The 24,269-nt window shown below is 37.7% G+C and overlaps 1 protein-coding gene and 1 pseudogene across 2 annotated transcripts in view; both read right to left on the minus strand.

Moving 5' to 3' along the window:
- FAM172A (family with sequence similarity 172 member A) overlaps window positions 1-24,269 on the minus strand; it is a 412,801-nt gene that overhangs the window by 9,811 nt on the left and 378,721 nt on the right. The gene's annotated exons all lie outside the window — the stretch shown is intronic.
- Window positions 6,444-8,250, minus strand: LOC119063023 (glyceraldehyde-3-phosphate dehydrogenase-like; annotated as a pseudogene).

Genomic DNA, 24,269 nt, shown 5'->3' on the forward strand with positions numbered 1-24,269 from the left:
GAGGTACAGGGCACTGGTTAGCTTAAGACCCAGGAAGACAATTCTGGGAGGCAAACTAATCCTTTTTTTAAAAGATTTTTATTTATTTTATTCTTATGGGAAAAGAGAGAGAGAGAGAGAGAGAGAGAGAGAGAGAGAGAGAGAAATATCAGTGTGTGGTTGCCTCTCCCACTGGGGACCTGGCCTGCAACTCAGGCATGTGCTCTGACTGGGAACCGAACAGGTGACCCTTTGGTTTGCAGCCTGCACTCAATCCACTGAGCTATGCCAGCCACGGCTAAACTAATTCTTTTTTAAAAAATGATCCAATAAAGTATAATTGACATACATTATATTAGTTTCAGGTGTACAAAGGAAACTTATTCTGTAGCATAGCAGACAGCCTGCAGTAGTTGTGGATCTCTGACACTGAATCAGGCAGATCTTTCTAATAAACCATCTCCTAGCCCATAAAAGACAGATACATTTTTATGTTTCAACGGCCTATCAAACCCAGACAGACAGTGTATAAGTGCTTTCTTTGGTTTTAATTCTCATTTAAAGTCTCATATGGTACTCTTACTGTTGCCACAAGGCCTGGCCTCTATGGATGATACTGTTTCCATTCAACATTTGAGCCCAGGTGTGGGTAAATGCTTTCTTTTCTCAGTTTCCCTCTGTCATTTTCAAAAGTAACTGTAACTAGGGATTGTAAGAGCATAGAGCACTAAACAAGGGAATGCAAAGAACCAAACAGTGGTTATTTCCATAAGCACAGGTTTCTGATTCGATTATCAGGTTTGCTGATCCCAACACAAACAGCAAAGACCTGAACTGGGCCTCATTCTAAAATGAAACAGTCAGAAAGGCCTATCTGTTCCTAGTTAGGTATCCTATGCTTATGGCTGCTCCTGTGTTTGTGTGTGTGCGCGTACGTGCATGAGGGAGGAGAATAAATTGCAAAACACTTCTGTATTTCTAAACAAAATAAAATATTAACTACTCCAATCCAAATCTTCTGTTGTCCTCCTCTCTCAGTTGTGGATTCTATTCTATTTGTGGGCAGATAATTTTTCCAGAGGTGCTGTGGTTGGTTAATTTATACATTCATATATGTATTTATTGTATGCTGGGCACTATGTCTTGGGGTTGGGGATGCAGTGGTGAGCAAAATATATAATGGCTCTGCTCTGTAGCACACATGTTAGTAGGAGTGACAGGCAGTGTCAGAAGCACTGTGAGTAAAACACAATATGGGGATGTGAAGGGATGAGGAGGAGGAGGAGGTGGGATGAGGAGAGGTGGTCATCAGGTGCTCAGTCTGGACTGGATGGAGAAGACCTGTGACCTGAAACCTGAATGGCAAAGAGCCAGATGAAGGCCCAGGGCTGAGTGCTGCAGGCAGAAATCTGGAACAAGAGCAGGAAAGAGCTCCCACAGCCCAGGAATGTAAAAGTTGGAGTGAATGGAGCATGGTAGGGGAGAGGCAAGGTGGTAGAAGATGGTTCTGAGAGGTGGACAGCTTCCAAACCATGTGAGGTCTCACAGGCCATAGTGAAAAGTTTAAATTTTATTCCAAGTGCAATGGAAGGGCTGTTTCCAGAATTTCAAGCATTTTAAAAAGTACGCTGTTTGGCATGTGGTGAATGGACTGGTGGGGAGTTAGGATGATGGATTTAACCCTTCCTGACTACATTTACTAACTTCTCCCATCTCTCCAGCATTCCCTGGGGCTCACTCTTTTCCTACACATTTTGGAATATAAAATCCACTTGCTGATAGCTCATGCAAATTAATGTATGATGCAGTAATAGTGATGATATTCAGTAAGAGCTGAGAATCTAATAAAATAATACTTCAATGTAGTGGATACAAAACATGGAGTTGAACTAGAAATAGCATTTTCCTAAACAATTCTGCTCTTGTTATATATGCTGACACTTCAGGTTTCTTGGTCTTTAGAAGGACTGTTGTGTGTGGTGGGAAGGTACTGGACTGGGAACAATACAATGCTGCAGCATTCCATTTCTGCATGCAGTCCAGAGGTAACTAACCAATGGGCTTATTCTTCAGGCAGGCTTTTCCACTGAGCTTTCCATTTCTGTGAATGGACACGACATTCTCTTTACTTTAGCTCCGAGCCTCTCAGCCATCTTTGCGTTTTCTCCTCCCTTGTTGGCTGCCTCCTGATCAGTCGGTCACCAAACCCTGACAATTACAATTGGGCAGTTTCCTAAATCTCTTGCTTCTATTCCATGCCCCACCCCCCATACTGTAATCACTCTAGATTTAATGACCTATCTAGAATCCAGAAATATCCTCAACTAATTTCAGTGCCTTTAGTCTCTCCTCCTCTACTTTGTACCCTGGTACCAGATGAAAAATTCTAAAGTGTTATTTGTGTCTTCTCTCTTTCTCTGCTCAAAAATATCCAATGGCTCTCTTACGCTATAAAATTAACTAGAAATTCCTTAATCCATTCTCTAGTTCCAGTCTTATTTTTTCCCTGGGGTTATCTTTCCACTCTTCTTCTATGAGTACCCCCTATTTTCCCAGGGCCAGCTGAACTGACATTGCTTGAACCTTTTCAGCATCTCAGGAACTGAGCATCTGTGAGTCTGGTGATTCTGAACTCCAGCCAAGCAAAAAAAAGATTACCGTCATAAAGGTTTTGAAGGCAGTAATCAAACTTTACTCATCTTCAACATAGATTGATAAATTATACCCTATGTTGAAGTGCATATTAGCTTTTAGCATTAGAAATAAATTCCTTCAAAACTGGAATGTAATGACAGTTGGTCACTCTGTAATTAAAGTTGAAGAAGAGTGTTTTTCTTGAGCCTCCAACAAACTGATGAAGGGATCCACAGTCCATTAGCATCTAGTTGATGAGCACAGACAAATACTGAAAGCATGGGCTATATCTCCTTTAAAATGTAAATACAATTTACTAGAATCAAGAGGTTTAGGAATGGGTCAGACCTGAGAACAGTCAGAGAATATAACTGTTCAAGAGCTTGCATTTTAATCCCAAGATGAAGTTGGCTTGGTCCAAATTTAGATATAGAAAAATATTAAATATAAAATAAGACCCTAGATAAAACTTCATTTCACAGGTAAAATCTAAAGTTCAGAGAGGCTGTGATAGGACAAAGTTACTGCAGACAAATATAGGCAATATTTACAAATTGGTTAAACACTGAAAATGAAAATAATTTTCAGAAGATAAATGTGTAATTGCTTTAAGATCCACTTCAATATTTACTTCCTTTAATAAACTGCCTTTACTTCATACCAACTACTCTGTTCATTCATGTTTCAGTATTTTACGTATGGTGTGTACTAGATTACCATATACTTGCTTTGTTTAGCTAGTCACTTCATATGTGATAAATACCTTGTTTTGTCTCCAAATCCTTTGGAGGCAATGCCTCAAAACATTTATTTCATAAATTACAGTTGAGGCTTAATAGGTGTTTGTTGTATAAACAACTGTCTGGAACAGAATTCACCAGAAAACAGATGCTTATTAAATGTTATTAAAAATATAACATAGAATCTTAGAAATTTTCTATAGTTTTTACACCATAGGGTCTGGCACAAATAACACCTCTTTTTATTACAAAATCATAAGCATGTAACTCTGTAACATAACAATATCATACTCAAGCATATCATATGACATTTTAGGTGAAATGTTCAAATTAAAACTATAAATTATTACACCCATATTGTTACTCTATCAACCACACTCAAGCAGGCCTTCCTTTTGCCAGATTCTGTATTTTAATGGTGATTCCCATTTTGAAATTAAGGAAATGGAGGCATAGAGAAGGTCATAAGGGTAAAAACTTGTGAATTGACAAAGCAAAGTGCTATTGTTATTCTGAATACACGGATGAATCATTACATGAGCTTTTGTGTCCACAACATTTTTGTATTGTTTTGTCAGACTTTGAAAATCACAGCTCTTTACTTTGTAGCCAGAAACAGAAAGGAGGAGGTTGTGAAGTAGCCACTATAGATTATCCCAGTCACTTAATGATTTAGAATTGTACTAAAGCTTACAGGCCAATTTTGGGAGAATAGGTATATTTATAATACTGGGTCTTCCAATTGCTGAACATGATATATATATATATATTATAATATATATAGTATATTATATATTTATATATTTATATTTATATATATTATACTTACCTGAGCACACACTTCACTAATTTGAGAAAGAGCAGAAGAGAAGGAGAGAGAGAGGGAGAGAAACATCAATGTGAGAGAGAAACATCAGTTGGTTGCCTCTCCTGTGCACTTCAACTGGCGATGGAACCTACAGCCTAGACATGTGCCCTGATGGGGAATCTAACCCTTGACCTTTTTGTTTAATGAGATGATGCTACAACCAACTGAGCCATACTGGACAGAGCAAAAAGATAAATGCTCTATCTTGCCATTTATTTAGATAATATTTGATGTCTCTGAATGAAGTTTTATCATTTTTTCCATAGAGAATTTGTATTTCATTTTTTAGATACATTAATTCATAATTACATTTTTATTTTGATATAATTGTAGATTATATTCAGTTGTAAGAAATAAGCCAGACTGATCCTGTGTCCCTTTTATTTCCCCAACAGTAACACCTTGTAAAAACCACAGTAAAGTATGACATCCAGGATGGTGACAATGCTACAGAACATTTCTGTATCACCATAAAGATCACTCAGGTTGTCCTTTTATAGCCATGCCTACTTCCCTTCCAGACCTGGCAACCACTAATATGTTTTCTATTCCCATAATTTTGTCATTCAAGAATGTCTCAGAACTGGCTCTTCTTGTAAACTTAGTTTCTCTGGATTTTTATCCAGGTTGTGAGTATCAGGAGTTTGATCCTTTTTTATTGCTGAGTAGTATTCCATAGTATGGATATACCACAGTTTGTTTAACTGTTGAAGGGCAGCTGGGTTATTTCCAGGTTTGGTTGTTTTTGTTTTTTGTTTTGCTATTATAAATAAAGCTGCTATAAAGATTCATGTACAAATTTTTATGTGAAATAATATTCATTTTTTTCTGGGCTAAATACCCAACAGTGCAACTGCTGGGCTGTATATTAGCTGCATGCTTAGTTTTTCAAGAAATTGCCACACTGTTTCCTGAGTCACTGAACCATTTTACATTCCTTCTAGTAATGTGTAGGTGACCTAGTTTCTTTGTGTATTTGCCAGTAATATGTTGACATAGGGTAGACTGATCCCTTCCACTTGAATCTTCTTCAAAATTGTTTAAGGTATTCTACCTCCCTTGCCTTTCCATATAAATTAAGAATAATCTTGTTTATGTATCTACTGACCTTGCTCCAAAAGGTATCAGCTTGAGCTCTGGAGGATCTGAAGACTACAGTTAGTCATGCAAGTGGTTAACCATGTCAATGTAACCAAGACCCAATGAAAACTCTGGACACCAAGGCTTGGTTTAGCTTCCCTGCTTTACAATATAAACACAGAATACACAATACTCTGTGTATTCCATCTATGGCCATACCACCCTGAATGTTCCCGATCTCATGTGATCTCGGAAGCTAAGCAGGGTCAGGCCTGGTTAGTACTTGGATGGGAGACAATACTCTGTGTATTCTCACACACTGTTGCTGGGAGGAGATGGGAATGTCCCTGACTTGACTTGACTGAAAGAGGACAACTGGAAACTCATGCTTGGAATTTTCCTAGATCTACTCTGTGTGCCTCTTCCTTGGCTGATTCGAATCTGTACCTTTTGCTGTACTAGATTGTCACTGTGTATAACAGCTTTCAATGAGTTCTGTGAGTCTTACTGGCAAATGGTCAAGCCTAAAAGTGGTCATAAGGACACTCATATGCAGTTTTTATCAGAAGTGAGGGTAGTTTTGGGTACTTCAGAAGTTTATATCTATAAAATTTAAAATTTTTTTGCTGGGATTTTTAAAGGAATTATGTTAAACCTGTATATAAATTTGGGAGAACTGACATTTTACTGTGTTGAGTGATGAAATCTATGAACATGATATGCCTCTTAGCTTTATTTCTTTAGTGCTGCATATTTGTTAGTGCTACTGTAAATAGATCTTTAACTGCTTGTTGTTGGTATGTAGAAATACAGTTGATTTTTGTATAATGATTTTGTATTTAGCAACACTGCTAAATTAGCCTTCTCATCCTAAAATTTTATCTATAGATTTAGAATTTTCTATACAAACAATCATATCATATGTGTATAATTTCAGTTTTGTTTTTTCTAATTCTGGTAACTTTCTTTCAGGCATAAATTAAAAAATTTAAACTATAAACAAAACAGCCTCAAATGTATTATTATTAATAATACATTTATTAATATTATTAATGTATTATTAATACATTATTAATGTATTATTAATATTATTAATGAAATGAATGAAATATCATAAAGCAAATTATTACGAGTAATATAAAACTGGCATAAAATTACATTTTCTATTTTGGTGATTTTTTTTGATGATACTCTGCCAGGTACTATCATTTAGCTGCTGACTACTGGTCATAAAGGCTCCCAGTTACCTGATGCTCCTTGATGGCCCTTCTCCTATTATCCCTCTCCCACTCCTCTCCTGTAACTGTCAGTTTGTTCTTTTTTTGGAGGGGGTACAGTGAACTTTATTGATGGTACATGACAAGGCAGGGCTCCCTAAGCCCTCTCCTCTCCAGGGGTTCTAGGATGGAAACTGGAGGTTGGGAGAGTCTCAGTGTGCTGGGGGATCGATTTGGGGCAAGGACTCCCCAGCAGCTGAGGGTCTCTCTTCCTGTTGCTGGGGTTGGTAGTCCAGGGGGCTCTTACTCCTTAGTGGCCATATGAGCCACAAGGTCTACCACCCTGTTGCTGTAGCCAAATTCATCGTCATACCAGGAAATGAGCTTGACAAAGTGGTCATTGAGGGCAATGCCCACTCCAGTATCGAAGGTGGAAGAGTGGGTGTCACTGTTAAAGTTGAAGGAGACAAGCTGGTCCTTGGTATAACCCAGGATGCCCTTGAGGGGGCTCTATGATGCCTGCTTCACTACCTTCTTGATGTCCTAGTATTTGGCAGCTTTCTCCAGGCAGCAGGTCAGATCCACAATTGAAACACTGGGAAAGGGGACACAGAAGGCCATGCCAGTGAGCTTCCCGTTTAGCTCAGGGGTGACCTTGCCCACAGCCTTGGCAGTGCCAGTGGAAGCAGGGATGATGCTCTGGGCAGCCCCTTGCCCATCATGCCACAGCTTGCCAGAGGGCTCATCCATGGTCTTCTGGGTGGCACTGATGACATGGACTGTGGTCATGAGTCCCTCAACAATGTCAAAATTGTCATGGATGACCTTGGCCGGGGGGGGATAAGCAGTTGGTGGTGCAGGAGGCATTGCTGGCAGTCTTCATGGAGCTGTCATACTTGTCATGGTTTACACCCATCACAAACATGGGGGCATTCGCAAAAGGGGCAGAGGTGATGACCCTCCTGGCTCAACCCTTCAAGTGAGCCCCAGCCTTCTCCATGGTGGTGAAGATACCAGTGGACTCCACAACATATTCAGCACCAGCATCACCCCATTAAATGTTGGCAGGATCTTGCTCCTGGAAGATGGAGATGGACTTTCCATTGAAGACAAGCTTCCCGTTCTCCACCTTGACTGTACCTTTGAACTTGCCGTGAGTAGAATGATACTGGAACATGGAGACCATGTAGTTGAGGTCAATGAAAGGGTCATTGATGGTGACAACATCCACTTTGCCAGAGTAAAAGACAGCCCTGGGGACCAGGCACCCAATACGGCCAAATCCATTCACTCCGACCTTCACCATCTTGTCTCAGGGTTGAGGGTGGCACTGAGCAGGAAGATGCAGCTGTCTGTCAAATGGGTGGAGCAGAGAGCGCCTCAGTTTGTTCTTTAATACCAGATAATATTTCAAGAGTATCAGGACAGAGAAAGCTCATGAGCATTTAAATGAACAATAACTTCCACTAAGGACTGGTTCATGATAAAAACTGGACAGAACCAGGTATGGCTAAAGAATTACAAAAATATTTATAATTAATTATCCTTACTGCATCCTTACTAAACTTCACTCCAAAAGGAAATTTTGAATGTCTAACCAAGTTTTCCATAAGGTTTTTCTGAATCGTCCAGAAGACCCACAGGATGAAATCTTCCATTATTGTCAAGGAATGAAATTTTCTCCTCTGGAATTAAATTTATTTCTGGGTTTATAAAATATTTACAATTCTGGAGTTTGAGATATTGTAATGAATGTAAAGTATATTTTACATGTGTTATAAAATTTGGCAAGTACATGTTATTCACACTTTTTTGCTTTGTATACTGACTCAAAATAACATTTTAAATTTAATTACAGAGCCAAAAAGATCCTTTTCTCCCCTATTTTTAAAATTTTTTCCAAATAGGATTTATATATTTCAAATTATATTTTATTGATTATGCTATTATAGTTGTCCTGATTTTCCCCCCTTTGCCCCTTCTCCACCCAGAACTCTCTACTCCCTCAAACAATCCCCCCACCATTTTTCATTCTAGGTGTCATGAGTGTAAGTTCTTTGGCTACTCCATTTCCTACACTGTACTTTACATCCCCATGTCTATTCTGTAACTACCTATTTGTACTTCTTAATCTCCTTACCTCTTCACCCATTCCTCTATACCTCCTCCCATATGGCAAACCATCAAAATGCTCTCTGTATCCAGGATTCTGTCTTTGTTCTTGTTTGCTTAGTTTTTTTTTTTACATTCAATTGTTGATAGAATTGTATTTTTTGCTATGTCATTGTTCATAGTTTTGATCTTTTAAAAAAATAAGTCCTTTTAATAATTCATACAATAATGGCTTGGTGACGATGAACTTCTTTATTTTTTTTCTTGACTGGGAAGCCATTTATCTGGTCTTTGATTCTAAATAGCTTTGCTGGGTAAAGGACCCTGCTTTTCATGACTTTGAATTTTTCCTGTCAATCCTTTCTAGCCCACAGTTTCTTTTGAGAAAGCAGCTGATAGTCTTATGGGAACTCCCCTGTAGGTAACTAACATTTTTCTCTTGATGCTTTTAAGATTATCTCTTTATCTTTAAACTCTGTCATTTTAATAATGATGTGTCTTGGAGCGGGCCTTTTTGCATCCATCATAATTGGAACTCTCTGTGCTTCCTGGACTTGGATATCTATATCCTTCACGAAATTAGAGAGGTCTTCTTTCATTACTTTTTCAAATAGAGTTCCAATTAATTGCTCTTTCTCTTCTGGCACCCCTATGATGTGAAAGTTGGGCCTCTTGAAATTTTCTCAGAGGCTGCTGATACTATCATTTTTTTAATTATTTTTTTCTTCTTGTTGTTCTAATTGGTTGTTTTTTTTTGCTTCCTTATGTTCCAAATCATTGATTTAATTCTTGGCTTCATCTGTTCTACTTCTGTTTCCTTGTAAATTGTTCTTTATTCCAATTAGTGTATCCTTTGTTTCTGACTGGGTCTTCTTATGCTGTTGAGGTCCTCACTAATAAGCTCCTTGAGAATCCTTATAACCATTTGAACTATGCATCCGATGGATTGCTTATCTCCATTTTTTTTAGCTCTTTTTCTGGAGTTTTGATTTGTTCTTTCATTTAGGCCATGTTTTTTGTCTCCTTGTTCTAGCAGCCTTCCTGTGTTTGTTTCTATGTATTAGGTAGAGCTGCTTTGACTCTGTATCTTCATAGTGTGACCTAATGTAGCACGTATCCTGTAGGGTCCAGTGGTACAGCCTCCCCTATCACCCAAGCTGGGGACTCAAGGTATACTCTCGTCTTGTAGTTGAGCCTTGATTGCTGTTGGCAGATAAATGGGAGGGATTTACTGAGCTCAGTTAGCTGCAAGGATTGGCTGTGACCACTTACCATGAACCTCCACTCTCAGCTACACAGAAACAGGGTGGTGGTGCTCCGATGTGGTCTGTAGCTGTCCACTGGATGGGTTGGCCCTGGGGTGTCTCAGGTGGTACAGTCCAAGGTGAGCCACCACCTGTGTTTTTTCAGGGATCACCCTGCCTGAGCTATAAAGCAATCTGAGATGGCTGCTACTTGTGCTGGGTTTGTAGATTACCAGGAGAAGTCAAGCTATGAATCTAGGCTGGCTGCTGCTAGTGCTGGGCCTGGGGCTCACTGAGGCTCACTGTTGCTTGTTTGATAGGGTTTAGAAAGTTGTGAAGCCTGAGCCTTGACTAGTCCTTCATATGGAAGAGGAGCTTGAGTGGGCCAGTAGGTTAGGTGGGGCGGAGTCTCTGGGAATCTCCAAGGCCGGTCAAACAGTGTTAGCTGATTTGATGAAGTCTCAGATATGGCTCCAGCTTGCTGGCTCTGTGGTTGAAGGGCTCAGCAAAGGGAGAATGGTCTCTGCTTGCCCTGATGCCAGATATTTCAGTTTCTCCCTATATATCACTGGTGCCTTTTAAGCTGCTATCCTGGTTTGGAGCTCAGACAGAGTGAATCTGAGTAGGTGAGTCCATGTGTGGGTTTCCTGAGAGAAATTGCTGGGGACTCCTTAAGTTTCTTCCACTGACTTCAGTCCTGCTGGTTTTTGCAGCTATAATCTGTGGGGACTTATCTTCCTGGTACTGGATCCTTGGGCTGGGGGTCCTAGCATGAGTCTGGGACTCCTCACACTCAAGATATTCTTCCAGAAATTTTATTCACCACACATGTGTGAGGGACCAGCCTGTTCTGCATCTGTGCCCCTTCTACCAGTCTGGATGGATGTGGTTTCTTTGATTCTGTAGTCGTCAGCCTTCTATTCGACTTGGTTTTTTGCTGCTTCCGAATGATGTTTGTTCCACATGTTAGCTGTAATTTTGATGTGGTTGTGTGAAGGCAAGCCATGTCTGCCTATGGTGCTACCTTGACTGTAAGTCCCACTCCCCCAAGTGTTTTAAAATCAGGATCAGAATTATTACTTGGATATTGTTAACACAGCAATGGATGGGAATTATTTCCCAAAGAATCCCAAATATATCATTTGGTTATTACTCTAGGTAGATGGCATCTATTACTTTATTTCTATTTCATAGAGAAAGTTAAAAAGATCATACTCCCCTGACCAGTGTGGCTCAGTTGGGCATCAGCCTGCAAAACAAGAGGTTGCTGGTTCGATTCCCAGTCAGGGCACATGCCTGGGTATGGGACTGGTCCTTGGTCAGGGCACCTAAAGTAGGCAACCAGTTGATGTTTCTCACCCTCTTTCTTGCTCCCTTCCCTCTCTCTAAAAATAAATAAAATAAAATAAATCATACTGATGGGAAAGGCCTGAGAAGCAACTTATAAGATTAACTAAGGTGGAGGATTAATCTCTTGTCAGTTGGTCAGATTTCCGTGCTTTTGGTCTAAAAATTTATATCCATCGGTAGAAACATGAACTGTGGAAAACTTTCCTAAAAGAAGCTGTGAAATTAGGAAAACCTAAATTCATTAGAAAACCATTTACTATAAAAAATTTACAAATTATGAAAAAAGGAGTCTAAAACCTTATACTTCTACAACTATTTAATACTGAAAATTTTGATATCATAGTAAGGATATAGGATATAGTGGTACTGTTACTTTTGCTTGTCTGCTTAATCATTATTTATTCAAGTCCTTTATTGAAAGAAGCATTTGACAGTGATTCCCCTGCTGGGAATACACACTAAGAATCCCCAAACGCCGGTTCAAAAGGACTTATGCTGTGGTCACAGCAGTGCTCCATACAACAGCCAAGGGCTGGAAACAGCTCAAGTGCCCTTCAGTATGTGAATGGACTAAAAAATCTGTGGTACACCTACATGATAGAATACTATGCAGCACAAAGAAAGAAGAAAGAATTCCTACCCTTTGGCACAGCATGAATGAAAGTGGATGATGTTATGCTAAGTGAAATAAGCCAGACAGAGAAAGACAAATACCGTATGATTTCACTTATAAGAGGAATCCAATGAACAAAATAAACTAATGAGCACAACAGAACTAGAGACATGCATACAAGGAACAGACTGACAGCTGCCAGAGGAAAGGTAGGGGAATGGTGGGAAGAAGGGGAGGGGATTAGTTAAAGAACATGTATGAATGACCCGTGGACATGGACAACAGTGTGAGAACTGACTGTGGGTGCGGGGGAGATGTGGTGGCACTGGATGGAGGAGAGCAAAGGGGGGAAAACTGGGACAACTATAATAGAAAAAAGAAGAATAAAACAATAATTTGAAATGACTTACATATATATTAGACTAAAAGAAAAACGAATTCTGGCTGGTGTAGCTCAGTGGATTGACCAAAGGGTTGCTGGTTCCATTCTTAGTCAAGGCACATGCCTGGGTTTTGGGCCAGGTCCCCAGTGGGGGGCATGCAAGAGGCAACCACACATTGATGTTTCTCTCCCTCTCTCCCCCGTTCTGCTCTCTCTAAAAATAAATATATGAACTATTTTTAAAAAGAAAGGAAAAAGGAGTAAAGGGTAAAAGAAATAGAGAAACAGGTCAAAGGCAGGGGTAGGGTAAGAGTAACACATGAAGATTAATAATACAAACACCTGTACAACTGCCAGATGATAGCTGGTAATTTGGCTGAGCTTCCTATTGACAAATACAGAGAGGGTAATACAATCAACTATGAGTCACTGCGTCTAGGTGTTAAAAGCAAAGTACTTGTGGAGAACAGCTGCTGTCCATGTTTGTACCTTAGTGCAAACTTACGACACACACTAAAGGGCACCTTGGGAGAAGTAGCTCAGAGGACATAAAGATGATGTCTTTCAGGTGACCTAATAGTCTGTGGTAGTTTGGCTTGCTCAAGAGGTAAAATTAAGCACATCTAAATGAATGGATGGACTGCATCTCCTTTAGATAATTGTATTTTTTAAGATAATGGCATTATTTTTATTTTTGCACAATAAGAACTGAGCAACAGAAAGTCTTAGGTTATATTCTCTGGCAAGAACTTGGGTGACAGATTATTTTTGCGATTTTGTAGTCACCAATATGCTTTAATATTCCCTCAAATCATGAAGGGTAACAGGATATGTGCCCAAATGGATGGCCATTCTCTGCAAAAAGGTGTGTGTGGGAATATTGAGGGAGTGCCTGGGAGGGGGAAGGGCCAAGATTTTAAAAATAATAGTGTGGACTTTACTCCAATATGTGGACAAACAGATCACAGAAGTCTTACCTTGGATGGTAAGTCTGTAAAACTTTCGGCCTAGGTATGATATTCCAGGTACAAATCACCATCAATAAATAGTCCACAGCATATAGAAAATATGTAAGATTCCATTTTTAGCAAGTAGACTTAAAGTTGTAATATGACTGTAATATACAGTCCTAGTAATTATTATCACTGTTAAGAAATAAAAATTAAAATGATTTGAGTATTTGCTATGTTCTTGGCATGGCACTAAGTATATTAATACACTAATTTATGTAAACCTGAGAATAATTTTACAAAGTAGGTAGTATTATCTTTACTTTGCTGATGAGAAAACAGGACTGGTGAGGTTATAAAATTTTCTAACAACTGTGGTGCCAGTAAATAAGAATATAAGATCCATGATTGCAGGGATTTTGTTTTGTTTACCCTTTATTCCCATTGTGTTAGGTCAGTGCCCAACCACAGAGGCTCCTGATACATGTTTGTTGAAGTAGCTGAGTCCAACTGCCAGCCTCTGAAACTTTACAGTACAGGGCTATGAGAATATAAGCCTGTTGATGGTTTCAGTTTAAAGCAGCTGACTGCTTATTTCTTTCTTAAAGTAATGAGATACACTCCATCAACTTGTGTTGGTACAGTAAGTGGAAAAATGATAGCTATCTTCAGTGTACTGATGTGGACTTTTAGAAGGTACTTTGTTGCAGTTAAGAAGTTTTTCATTTTCATATTCTTTTCTTGAGCTGGTTAGCTTAACTGTATCAAAGTTGGGCTTAAATAATAAATGATTCACTTAATTTAATAAGAATAAATATGTAAATATATATATATCACAATTATAGACTGAATCCTTTGAAGGGTTAAAGAAAGTTCACAATTACTTTTTGTTGACCAAAGATTGAAACACATGGATGGCCCAACAAAAGAACAGTTTCAGCTGGAAAGAATTTTTCTCACTGATAGGCCAATAGTATACCAAAGCCAAAAAAGTATACAAACATTTACTGCGATTTTTTAATTTAATTTCTGTAGGCATTCCTTTCCTCTCCATTCACTTATTAATTTCATCTTTTAAAGTCAGGTGAAAACCTGTTGTAAGAATCAGTTTTTTAAAAAGATTTTATTTATTTATTTTTGGGGGGGAAGGAAGGGAGTAAGAGAGGGAAACATCAATGTGCAAGAGATACATGGATTGGTTGCCTTTCCCACGCCCCAAACTGGGGACCAGGCATGTGCCCAGACTGGGAATCGAACCGAGCCACACCAGCCAGGGCAGATTCAGTTTTCCTGATTATGTTTTTAAAGGTGGATGCTAAACATGTAAGTTAGCATAGTAGCCATGTCACCAAAAAGAACTTATGACTCAGGCTACAGAGATATGATATGGAAGAAGTTAATGCAATACAGAATGTTACTATTAATGGCAGAGGTTAGTACAATAGTGCTAAGATATCTGTGTATTGTTTTTTATATCTGTATCATCATCATTATTATTTTTCTGCTAAAACATGACCTTGATTGTATCTGGAGTATAGATGATGAGCATTTGCTTTTAGCTGACTACAGATAGCAATCTTTCATAAGCCATGAATGCAAACCAATGGCAAAAAGAGCCTCAAGGTCAATGCTCCTAACTTGAGATAGCCAATCAATAGGTCATTTACTAAACAGGAGGTTTCTGTGTAACCATTCCAAATCAGTATTTTTTAAAAGAACAATTTTCTTCAACACAGCATAATAAGCTTGCTGTAGATTTCCACATGGAAAGCAACATTTTCACTTTTATGTAACTCACACCTCTTCCTGACATGAAAGGTCAGCCACAGGACAAGGGGCAGCATGGGCCTCAGTAAAGTATACTCAAGTGTAAACATCTTGTTTCTCATCTTTAAAGATGACACAGAGAAAAACGTTAAAAAATCTGGGATGATGCTACCCGAAGACACTAAAAATGTAGTATCTATAATAATTGCTAAAAAACAGTTTTTGGAATTTTGGGAATCATTTTTTTCTTGAATTTTAAACTTCTATTTTACATATGCAAGACAAAGCATACTTATATTATAAATCATAATACTTTACATTTTATTTCAGACTAAATGGCTCAAGTTTTATGGAAAAAAGTGATTTGAATATATTCTTAAAAAGGAACCTAGAAGTATTAAATTAAAAAATAAAATTTAAAAAAGTTACCAAAAAGTTGCAAGAGTAATACAGTTAACTTCATTTCTTTCCCCCAGGTCTGCCACTTTTTAAAAACATTTGTTTTATCTTTCACTCTTTCAACTTCATGTATACACATAAATATGTACATTCAAACACATTATTTTTTCTGAACTATGAGAAAAAGTTGTAAATATGTTCTTTGGTATTTCCTAAAAACAAGGAAATCCTCTTATGCAACCACAGTGCAGTTATCACATTCAGAAGATTTTACACTGACAGGTACTTATATATACACACCAGTTTTGCCAGTTGTACTTACAGCATTTTTACTCTCTAGAGAACCCACTCCAGAATCATGTATTGAAAACTATTAAGATTTAATAATTGTTTCTTTTTATAGTCATCCATTTGTATAGATGTTTAAATGATAGTTTTATCTGGTATCTCCTGGAATATCATTTTATTTGGTTTCAACCTGAAACTCTGGAATGATGATAGCAGTTCCTGACTGTCTCAGCATGTGTCTTCCCGACGCTTTGCTGTTAGCCCCTGGAGGGTTACTTGAAGTAAAATTAAAATCAGTCAAATTTTCTATTTGCCAGAGGTTCTAGTAAACGATTTGATAGAGAGGAGATTAAAATTAGTGACTAAAGTGAGGTTTCTAAAATATTTCGGGCTTGTGTTTAACCATGATAATTTTCTTCCACACCCATTAGAAAATGCAGAATTAACTGTAGAATTAATGTTATTGCTGATGGCTTAGAAATAGTTCACACATCTGAACCAAGGAACTTCATATGCTTAAAAATCTGGATATGGCATTTAACTTTACTTTGTCCCAATTTCTCTATTCCTAAAAGCAAGGGGGAAAAAGTAGAGTTTTCTTTACCATACAGCCCAAGATTTTAGGCATTTAACCTGGTAAAATCATTATATGAAGTGTATCAAAGAAGGACAAGCACATCTTATAAAGAGTGATCATGAATAAACTTTGCTTAAGAGAGCAAAGAGAGATCTTTGCTTTTCAGCCTATGTTTATTGTAGAAAAAAGTAGAAAACAGATGAATAAAGAGAAAAAATGGCAATAACCAATAATCCTACCATTCAGAAATAACAACTTAAAATATCTGTCTTAAGGTACTATTTTGTATCTTGTATTCTGAAAATATATAAAATATGTAAAAGTATATAAACACACTTTATGTTTTCTTTGTTTACAAAAATACATAGTTTTAGTGTATAGAAAATGTAACCATATTTCAGTAATGCATTTAGAAAATACCATATTATATTAAGGGCTGTTGCTCTGATAATCAGCTGACACTTCCACTGGTAACAATGATAAACCCTGAACAAAATATAACACAGCTATTTGATGGTAAGGGAGAGAAACCAAAAACAGGTAGTAACTGGGGATACTAAACCTTTCAAAGGAAGGATCTTCACTGGGTGGCTCTTCACCTGAGAGAATTTTCCTTTCTGCATGTTCAGGATGGCTAGAACCCAAGCAAGAGGCTGCTATTAATGGTTTGAAGTGTCAAAAGATGGAGTTTAGAGATGCCAGAACTGATGGAAACTATGAAGAGAAATTCCTAAGGGAAAAAAAGAGCTAAACATAGAGAGGGAAAGTTCCAAAACTGTGTATGTAATTCCCCCTCAGTCTTTTAGATGATTTCTAAATTATGTTTGCTTGGAGAAGACTCTCAGGTGCTGGTAGAAGGCTAGAGCTGGGAAGCTGGAGAAGCTGAGCAGAGATTTTAAAGCTGCTGCTAAAATAGGAGAGACAAGTCAGAGTCTGCATCTGGTCAAATTAGAGGCTAGATAAACACCTTGAGCTTTCCACTGACACCCAGAAAGTTCGTTCTCTAGGAGTAAAAATGATGTTCCGGGTCTAAGAGCTTTCTCTAAAACTGAGGGAAAAGTTGCCACATAAAGGTGTAAAACTAAGTCTGAACAAATTTAAGGTTATCTGCCAATAAGTCCAATGTCCACCAGAAGACATACTTCTCAGAAGAATATGACAGAACCTAGGGACTCATCAACTACAATGTCGAACATACAATAAAAGCTTACCAGGCATGTAAAGGCACAAGGAAATGTGATCCACAGTGAAGGGGGATGGAGAGAAAACAATAGAAATAGAGTCAAAGATGACCCAGATGTTGGAATTGGAAAACAAAGACTTTAAAGCAACTATTATGAGTAAATATACTCAGGGACTGAAAGCAATGGCCATAATGAGTGGAAAATAGAATATTTTAACAGACAAATTGAAATCTTAAGGAAAAAAACAGGTTGAGATACTAAAACTGTAAAGTATAATATTTAGAAGGAAAATACTTTGCATAGACTTAAGAGCTGAATGAGAAGGTAGAAGAAAGCTTTAGTGAACTTGAAACTGATCAACCAGAGCATCCGAGCTAAAGAGTAGAGAGAAAAAAGATTGAGAAAAAAATAAAATAAACAAAACCTGACTGAACTGTGACTTGTGAGACAATATAAGCTATTCAATTTTTGTACAATAAAAGTCCCAAATGAAGAGGAAAAAAATAATATGGCAGCAAAAATATCTGAATTATGAACCAAACATGCTTAGCAAATAGTGAATAGGACAGATGCAAAGAAAACAAAACTAGGGACATCATAACAAGACTATTAAACTGTAAAGATTAAAAAATCTGAAAGTAGAAGTTTTACTCATAATAGTCAATAAATAATTGGAAACAGTCCAGATGTCCATCAACAGGAAAATGGGTTAACAAATTGTGATATATTCATAAAGTAAATATTACTTAGTAATTACAAGAATAAACTAGTGATACATGTAATAGCTTGATAAATCTCAAAAAACATTGTTAGGTGAAAGAAGCCAAAAACAAAAGAGTACAAGCTCTATATGCCATTTATGTGAAGTTTAATAACAGACAAAAGAAAGAAAAGGAAAAAAGAAAGAAAGAAAGAAACAAAAAACCCCAAATGTCTGAAGAACAGAAATTTGAACAAAAGTTATAAGAGTGAGGTGAGGAAGGCAAGAAGAACTGACTGGAAGTAAGAAGAAAATTTTGGGGGTGTTGGAAATGTTCTATATTTTTTATCAGGGCAGTGGTTACAATGTGCCTTGTAAAAATGCAACAATGGGTACACTGAAAAGCTGGTCACTTCACTAGATGCATAATTTATATTTAAGTCAAAAATCAAAATAAAACTATACTTCAAAATATACTTCATATGCAAATATTATATTTAATCTATATTGTTGAATACAAGTTATTATCCTAGGACATATTTTTTCACCTTTGTACAAAATCATTGATAGACCCATGAATGAAACCCTCCTGAAATTACTAGCAACTGGCTAATTAGCCAAACCAGTCTTTTATTCCTTTTATAGTCCTCAACAATTTGAAATTTATTATAAGAATATGTCTATATGTCTAGGCCAAGATGGAGACGTAGGTGGAGGAACCACCTTGCCTCTGTGCACAACCAAATCTAAGAACAACTATTTTTAACAACAATCACAACCAAGCCACACGGAAAATCAACAATACGGAGTCCAAAGACAACTAAATGCTCAGCTAAACCGGTAAGAGAAGCGAAACCAGCAGCGGAGCAGGTTAACAAGAAAAAATTCTGGGTGGTGCACGGTGCGTGCGGCGCAGCCGAAGGCGCTGATCGAGAGCTAGCTACGGAGTGCACAGGGAAGAGGCACTGCGGGCTGTCTTGGTTGGTTGCTCATCTGCGTGCGGAGAAACCAGTGAGAAGGGAAGCCTGCGCGGGACAGCAGCCTTGCACAATTCCCATCGGATAAACAAGCCCGAGGAGTGTGGTGTGACTGGACGGGCTGGGCAAGCTGAGAGGACCACCATTGCTCCCTCTCTGACCACGCCTCCACACACAGCGTCACAAACCAGCGACCTGGGTCGCCCTGTCCTGGTAAACAACTAGGGCTTCGCTCCACTTACTTAACAGCACGAATAGACCAAAAATGGCTCTAGGACAACTCAGAGCCCCAGAACCGATAGATCTAAGCGATGAAGAAATAGCCAGTCTTTCAGATGCACAGTTCAAAACACTGGTTATCAGGATCCTTACAGAACTGGTTGATTTTAGTCACAAATTAGAGAAACATATGGAAGCTAAACTAATTGAAATGAATGGTAATACAAAGGAAATCAATAGTAATGGAAAGAAAATTGGGACTCAAATCAAGGGAGTGGACCAGAAGGAAGAAAAAAATGATCAAACAGAAAAGAATGAAGAAATAAGAATTCAGAAAAATGAGGAGAAGCTTAGGAACCTCCAGGACATCTTTAAACGTTCCAACATCTGAATTATAGGGGTACCAGAAGGGGAAGAGTCACGAGTGGAAAACTTATTTGAACAAATAATAAAGGAAAATTTCCCCAATCTGGCAAAGGAAATAGACTTCCAGGAAATCCAGGAAGCTCAGAGAGTACCAAAGAAGTTGGACCCAAGAAGGAACACACCAAGGCACATCATCATTACATTAGCCAAGATTAAAATGAAGGAGAGAATCCTAGAAGCAGCAAGAGATAAGGGGACAGTCACCTACAAAGGAGTTCCCATCAGACTGTCAGCTGATTTCTCAAAAGAGACCTTACAGGCAAGAAGGGGCTGGAAAGAGGTATTCCAAGTCATGAAAACCAAAGACCTACAACCAAGATTGCTCTACCCTGCAAAGTTTTCATTTAGAATGGAAGGACAGATAAAGTGCTTCTCAGATAAGACCAAATTCGAGGAGTTCATCATCACCAAGCCCTTATTATATGAAATGTTAAAGGGACTTACCTAAGAAAAAGAAGATAAAAAAGATGAACAGTGAAAGGACAGCAAACTCACAGTTATTAACAACCACACCTAAAACAAAAGCAAACTAAGAGGACAGCTAGATCAGGAGCAGAACCATAGAAATGAAGATCTCATGGAGGGTTAGCAACAGGGGAATGGGAGGAGGAGAAGGGGGGAGAAGGTACAGAAAATAAGTAGCATAGACAGTAGATAGAAAATAGATAGGGGGGAGGGTAAGAATAGTAGGGGAAATACAGAATCTAAAGAATTTGAGACATGTGTTCATGAACTAAAGGAGGAAATGGTGGGGGAGGGGTATGCAGGGTGGAGGGGAATGGAGGGGGGGAATAGAGCAAATGTAATGGCATAATCAATTAAAAAATTTAAAAAAAAAGAGTATGTCTATATGTCTAGAACAATTTGATGGTGTTTGGTACCTCTATCTGAAAAAAGATGAATTCATCTGCTAAATTGCAGAGGCCAGTCTAAAATTACTGCTAAAAGGTTAAAAAAATCACCCTTTTCACTTTAAGATGGTTACATGCTAATCACATATCCTTGGTGACTCTCTCAAGTAAGGAACTTGTCACATTCACATGGTGTTCAACATTTTCAGGTAACAGACAGTTCTGGTCCTTATGAACTTGTCAATGATAAAGACAGTGTAAGTGCACTTTATTACTAAAGGATTGGCAAAGCTTCCAGAGAATATTAAAAATTATAGTCCCAAAAGGACAGTTCAGTAAAAATTCACCAACCCTTTTTATTATGAAGACTACTAATATGAGTCATTACATCCCAAGGCAGCAGAACTAATGAGCACACAGTAATAATTTAAACTCTATGACATTTAAACAAATTATATGACAATGAAGTAACAAAACCAGCAAATGGTTTTTTACCTGTTTTCTAAGAGTAAAAGGAGACAATGCAGTATTTTCTGAGTTGATTAAAAAAGTGCTTGCCCTTTATGGTGAAGCCTGTGGTCCTTTCTCTGTTCATTGACAGCCACTAATATTATACCACATAGTGATAGAGAATGCTGTGGAACCATTGGTTATGGTTTCTATAACTCTTTAGCCTGAAATATCTTCACTTTTTGTATCTATACTTCCTTTCTTAACAGATTACAGAAATTTACTTTCTACCTTAAAATGCCTAGTTGTGAGAATATCACAAAAATGTATTTTTCTCCTCTTTGATATCATTATACTTTCATTGTATTGTCCTTTTTCCTTTTAGTATGCTCATGTTTTCCCAAATTTATTACTTATCTTGACCACCTATTCAACTGTTAATGCTTATTTGTTCACAGAACTATTCAAACATACTCTTGGCACAAGAACCTTCTTCTAAAAGAAAATAAAAATCCTTCCCTGATAACTGAAAAACTTTTATCACCACCACTTTGCTGTTTAGAAACTTTCATTCTTAAAATCATTGATTAGTTTTCTGACTGAATCTCAGATCCATTTTCTGTTCTTATCCTGGCAGCCTTCTGCTGCTAAAGAACACTGTTGATTACTTTCTCACTGACATGTTAGCCATACCTTCAGATTCACATTCCTATCATCACTCTTATTTCTCTTTTGTATCTGCTTCCTCTTGAAAATATCTATTTGTAGCTATAGTGTAGTGGAAAGCACACTGGACTTGCAGATATAACCCCTGGGTGAGATGTTTAGTTCTAACATTTTCTAGCTTTATGATTCTGTGCAAATCACATGACTGAGCCTCAGTTTCATTTTGTATAAAGTAGAAATAATAATAGCACTTATTTCACATTTTATTCTTGGGGAGTCTATGAGATGATTTATGTGAAAATATTTTATATATTCTAAAGTACCAACAAAACGTAAATATGATGTCAGTTTCAGATGTATGGGATTTTTTTGGGTGTTCTTTACTCTCTATATCTATCCCCTTTAAGAGTTTGTTTTTGAGTTAATATTATCATTCACATATAAATGACTACGTATTTATATATATTCTGGAAACTGGCTTGAACCAATTTATAGGACAGCTTTACATTTTTAATTACCAGTATTTTCATTACCAGAATGCTTTGCTGTATATTCATCCATTTTTCTCACTTTTCTCACTATGCTGAGTGACTCTGCCATGCCTCAGAGAATATTATAGAATGTAAGTGGTGTGGGGATCAGATGGAAAGTTTCCCATTTCCAACCAGCTAGCAATGCACAGGGAAGGAACAAGAAATGTGGTTGGACTGATATATTTCCGTCACTTCTGGAGAACACAACTCAGTCAGCAATGTTGTATTTTTCTACAGGACAAAGATAGGATGGTGTGTTCAAGTAGTTCAATGAAGGGCAGTAGCAGTAGCAGGACTGGGCAGCCTCAAAGTGTGAAAAAAGTGAGTAAAGGAAAATTACCACTCCCTCACTCCCTGCCCAGTCACTCTCCAACCCATTATCCTGTTAAATGTTTGTTGTAACACTTACACTTACTAGCACCTGCAATAATTTGTTTGCCTCTTTATTTGCTAGCTTTTCAGGGGAGGGATTATATGGTTATTGTCCATGTGCTCTGACTACAATGTGAGCTCCCTCATGGCAGGCACTGTGCTACATCTGTTGTTGCTGTGCACCATCCTGGGCCTAGGACAGTGCCTGGCACACAGCGGGCATGCAACAAACACTTGTGGGCTCACTGAATGACTGACTGGTGAAGTCTTCTGAAGTAGCGGGAGCTCAGTAAATGTGAATTGCGATGGAAATGAAATATAGACACTCTAAGTACTTAACTTCAAATGTTATGTTTTCCAGAGGAAAAAATATTATGAAAAAAAATCAAGAATTCTTTAAATGCTTTTCAAAAAATATAGGTGAGGAGTTCTAAATGCTAAAAATGACAAGATAATGCACATTTTTGCTTCTAATCTTTGATAAGCCTGTTATTCTCAGTAACCCAATCTTTTGAGTAAAATGATCATAAAAATATGACTGTTAAAAGCTTTTGGAAATAGGAGAAACATAATTTTAACTGTGTATTTGGTAAAAAACTGAATTTAATGCTACTTCATGGCTTTTGTGTTAATAGGGCTCTCACTGAAAAGGGTTGTTTCTATTCCCTAAAAATAATTTTAAAGATTTGTGTTCTATTCACACTTATTTTGGAAAAGTACAATAAAAAGAAATAAGACACTATTCATTACTTTGATTTTTAACATAGTTTCATAAAGATATTTTTAATTTTTTTGTAAAGCCACTTAAAAAAATCAATCCTTTTTTTCATCCAAACAATCTAAAGTTGTGTAATTGTCAAAACTATTTTGACTCAAAACTATTGTGTTCTAGGGTGAATTAGCTTTCTAAACGCCTCAGCATGTAGATGCACAGGCCCCTTCATTGCCTAATGGTTAAAAGACAAAAGTGGAAGTTTCGTGGGGACTGAAAATGACACAGGGCTAGTTCACCCCAAATACATGGGGTTTGTTTAAACTGGATCGATCTTAGGCATGTGGTAAGTTCATAGCTGCAAAGTCTGTTAAATTTCTATTTTTAAAAAATATTTTATTTATTTATGTTTAGAGGAGGAGGGAAGGAGAGAAGGAGAGAAATATCAATGTATGGTTGCCTTTCGTGCATCCCCTGATGGGAACTGGCCTGCAACCCAGGCATGTGCCCTGACTGGGAATCGAACCGCGATTTTTTTATTCGCAGGCCCACGCTAAATCCACTGAGCTACACCAGACAGGCCTGTTAAATTTCTATTTTATGTTCTTAGCAGTAGAAGTTAAAGAGAAAGGAGAAGGTTTTGATAAAATGGGGGGGGGAAGGTAATTTTTTTAACTGAAAATAATTTTAATGGAACTAAGCATTAAACTAAGCATTCTGGAAACCATTTTCTTTTTTTCTCTGTCTTTTAAAGAATTTACTGTGGTGACACTGGCTAATAAGATCATCTGGGTTTTAAATGAATGCTTCTACAATATGATACATGATCTGTATACTGCATTGTGTACCCACCACCAAAGTCAAATAATCTTTTGTCATCGTATATTTGTCCCCCTATACCTTTTCCTATCTAACTCTTCCCACTTCCCTTTGGTAACCACCATACTGTTGTCTGTATCTGTGAGTTTCAGTTTTATAC

The sequence above is a fragment of the Artibeus jamaicensis genome, unplaced genomic scaffold (assembly GCF_021234435.1).
Source record: "Artibeus jamaicensis isolate MK-2021 breed Jamaican fruit bat unplaced genomic scaffold, CSHL_Jam_final contig_3214, whole genome shotgun sequence".
NCBI lineage: Eukaryota > Metazoa > Chordata > Mammalia > Chiroptera > Phyllostomidae > Artibeus > Artibeus jamaicensis.